Raw genomic sequence first — 4280 nt, forward strand, 5'->3', positions numbered from 1 at the left:
ATCTTGGTGAATCTGCATGAAAAATACCAGGAATTTACCTAGTCACACTCACTTATCTAAAGCAGTACCCTCAACACATTAACTCTCTTGCCCCTGTAGATGGATCCTTTAGGAAGGTTCAGGCACAGGAAATCTGAATTGGATCAAAATTTGGGGAAAAACTAAACAATTTTTTTTTAAAAGAATGTTGTTGTGAAGCTACAGAAACAACCAGGCTTGCAATAAATATTATTAAACATGTGCCTGAGGTTGTACAGGACAGAAATGGCATAGCTAAAGAAGTCCCCTGGCTTTTAATCAGACATAATGGACAGAGGTAGAAAGAGCGCAAAGGAACTGATCCGAGGAAAAGAGGGTCAAGCTTATAGAAAAAAAAGATGCCCTACTTAAAATAAAAAAATGGTGTTGTCCAGGGCTTATCCAGCAGATCAATGAACATGCACCCTGACTAGGGTTGCCAATTTTTCTCTTCTGGCTTTTCTTTTCCTGTGCTTTCATCAGCTGAACAGCAAACATAAATTCAGCAGGGGAAAACTTACCCTAACATGCACATGGGAAAAGGTCCTCCAGCTGAACATCTGCTTGTCATGCAGTTAACAAAAGGCACAGGAGCACTACCCAGGAAAAGTTGGCAACATTTAACACCCAACACATTTTAGCCTCCACATGATAAAACTGACAAACAAAACAGAACCTCAAATGTGCCCAATGTTTGATACTTCAACATTCAACGCACTTCCCAATAACAAAGTTTTAAGGGGTGCAGTTGTTAATGCCCCAGAAAGTTGCCAAGGCTCCTGTCTGCTTTGAAACCACAACCACTAATCATAGGTGAGAGAGCAAGTCATTATTACTCAGTAGTTGGGGGAAAGCACTCTGCACATGCTCAGGGGCTCTCCCATTCTCCTCTGGGCTCCCAGCTGCCTAGATCTGATTCTGCCACGAACAAAATTGCAAACAGGTTTGGGGGGGCAGAACTAGCCCATTCCATATCTTCTATCAAGCCCTCTGCTTGTAGGAGAGTTTAACAAGCTTTAACGAGAAAAGAGTCATATGCAGTTAGGGTCCATGAAAACACACACACAAGCCATGCATCTTACCTCCAACCACACCGCAGACAGCTCACAAGTCCTGATGCTCCATGCTTGCAACCTTCCTTCACAACAATCCAAGAAAATAAGTTTCAGGCAGCCAGCCTGAGAGAAAATCCTGGCTTACATCCCTAGATGGCTGGAGAGAAGCAGCTTCTTGCTAGAGGCTGAAAAGCAGTTTTCTTGGGTGGCTGGAGCTCGCCAGGAGGAGGAAAGAAAGGGGGGGCAGATTTCCCTAGCTCAGCTCAGCAATCCTTGGACCACTGAAGCTGCGCTGGCCGGTCTGGCCACAGTGAGCTTGATGAAGCATCATCCATAGGTAGAAGGAAACTTACTTTGCCTTCCCTTGGTAGCTACAAAACCCAGCAGGGCTCAATCCCCCCTCCCTTTGCAGAATGGTGTCGCAAGGGAAGGTCCCTCTCCAAAGGCTTTGCTCCTAGGGAGACTTCTGTTGAAACACCTGGGAGGAAAAGTTGCCACCAAGAGATGCAGCTGGATTAAGGAAATCCCCAGGAGGAAACCAAAGCTAGCCAGAAAAAGAGTTCATCTCTCTCTCCCTCCCCCCTTTGCTGGATGGCTCTGTGCACTCAGGATTCCTGCAGCATCTCTCTTCGGAAGTACTCCAGCCCCACTCAGACTTCCAAGTCCTCATGCAAACTCTTGGGGTCTCCCCAGGCAATCTTGGGCTTGCAATGGGAGAAATGCAATAGGCTGCACCTTAGCCAGGTTAGCACCCTTTTCGTTTGGGGAAAAAAATGCAGAGAGGTTGAACGTCCTGGCCAGAAATTCTGGGTGATTGGGTTTAAAAAAAAAAGATGCTCTCCCCCCCCCTTTTACCCTCCCCCTTCATTCACAAGGTAAAATGTCAGTTCTCTTACTTACCTTTCAGGGATTTGGATGGAGCAGCGACGCAGCAGCACCGCCTAGTGGCCAGAGCCCACAGCAATCGCTTATAGAACTTGGAAGTTTGCAGGTTTTAAGTCAAGTGCACTCAGTTTATTGACTTGCAAATCGGCCGGTGGGATATTAAAACCCATTACTGCCCAGCCCACAGGTGTACACATTTGATCCCTGTTGCATTAACGCAACATTGGGCAGAAATGGCTTAAAGGGAAAACTCTAAGGGTGAATTTTCCATCCACCCACCCTCTTTTCCTTTTGTTTTTTCTAAGAGAGCACAATGATAGTCAGAAACAGAGTGTCCAGATGTCCTGTCCAAGCCCTTTGTGTTATTTATGCTTGTGATACACACAACCCCATCTTCTGCATCACTACCACATCCTCTACATAACCTCATCTTCTGAGAACCCCATCTTCTCCTACTTTACTATAGGAGTAAAGTATCCTGAGTTCAATGGGACTTAGAACCCAAGCCAGGCATGTCTACCCACTCTAGTTCAGTGGTGCTTACTCCTAGGTAAGTGTGGCTAGGACTGCAGCCTAAGTAAATTTGCCTGGAGCCTTACAGCCTGATTTTATGCATGTTTACTAGGAAGTAAGACCCACTGAGCTCAATGGTGCTTACTCCCAAGTAAAACTGCATCTGTTCAGGCTCACCACCTGTAAGTGGTGCAGTCAATGAAATATTTTATCATTTCTTGCATCTGTAAAATGTATAAAACTGACCTAGAAAATAGACACCATGTAAGCCGGAATGGGACACATACGTTGAGACGGTGCTGTGTTTTACAGGACAGAACTATGAATCTAAAAGTAGTCTCATTCATCCTTTAATATACTGTAATGCAATACATACATAATTCTATGGGCCTATGGTGGTATATGCTGGTATTTTTAATTGAAGATGCAGTAGACACTGTACACAACAGAAACAATAGGTGAATTCACCTAGGTTTTCCCTACATGGGTTTATAGCAAAAGGTTGGTGCTTGATAACTTCAGAATCAAGTCATGACATGAGAGAGACACATACCAGATCACACGTCACAGAATCCTCACATCTTTTCACATCATATCAGGATGTTTGGAGATCAGTTCACACTTACTGTGAGCTCCAAGCAAAACAACTCCAGGAGGGGGGTGTTTTGTGCCCAGTTTCTTGGAAGTCCCAATGAGCTCCAAGTAAACATCTGTAAGGTCAGGCTATAAGATCCTAAGATCCAATCCCATGCATGCTTTCCTGGAAGTAAGACTCACTGAACAGAATGTAACTTATTTCTGAGTAAAGGTGTGTAGGATTGCACTGTCAGCCTGTTTAATGTCAAAGAGTGTCCAAGCTACATAAGATAAGCCTCACTGTTTCATGCACAGGGAGAAATGTCACCCCCAAAACTAGTGCAAAGAACATTCATCCAAAGCCTAGACCAGTGTTTCTCAACCAGTGGTACTCGCACCACTGGTGGTACTTCAGGTTTGCATACTCCTTGCATACTCCAGCGGTATGCAAGGGACCCCCAGATCCCTGCTGCCTGGAAGCAAGACCAGCAATGCAACATGACAAGAAGCAGTAGGAGGCTCAGCTTGGCAGGCAGAGCTCCAGTGTGCACTTTTCACATGCTCAAAAAAGCCCTCTTGTCCACCCCGAGCCTCTTACTGGCGTTTGTTGCGTCGCATCTGGCCTTCCAATCTGGAAGTATCTGGTAATGACATCATCGCCAGTTACTTCTGGTGCTACTTCCAATAGGTGGATCATGCATGGTGGAATGGCAGAAGACATACATTGAGATAGAGAGATCATGATATCGGAGGGATACTAAGTGGGGAACTTAGTCAATAATTGATCAACAGTGCAAGACTGGGACCCCCACCCCTTGTATCCAGGCACTTCTGCACTCTAAAAAAGAGTAACATAGCTTCATTGGATAAAGCAGCACACATACTGTTTACCTCTTGCACAAACGGCAAAAGCACTAAACTAGAAATGGTATTAATTGCAGGATTCCTCACTTCTACATATACATCTCAGAACAGAACACTGCGGTTATGGCCCTTGTACATGCAAGAAGTCATTTGACTATATTCCCTCATTGCTCCCAGGGGTGCTTCTGGCTGGGCAACAGTAATTGTCACTCCAGAATTTCTGAGTCCAGCCCTCCACATAGCAGAGGAGAAATCTTGGCCTTTTAAAAGCTGACAAGCTAAGAGCATGAAAAATATGGATTTTCTTTCTTTCTTTCAAAGAATCCTTGAGCAAATTCCAGGAATGTCACATCTGTAATCATAGAAAGG

The sequence above is a fragment of the Tiliqua scincoides genome, chromosome 12 (genome assembly GCF_035046505.1).
Source record: "Tiliqua scincoides isolate rTilSci1 chromosome 12, rTilSci1.hap2, whole genome shotgun sequence".
Classification (NCBI taxonomy): Eukaryota; Metazoa; Chordata; class Lepidosauria; order Squamata; family Scincidae; genus Tiliqua; species Tiliqua scincoides.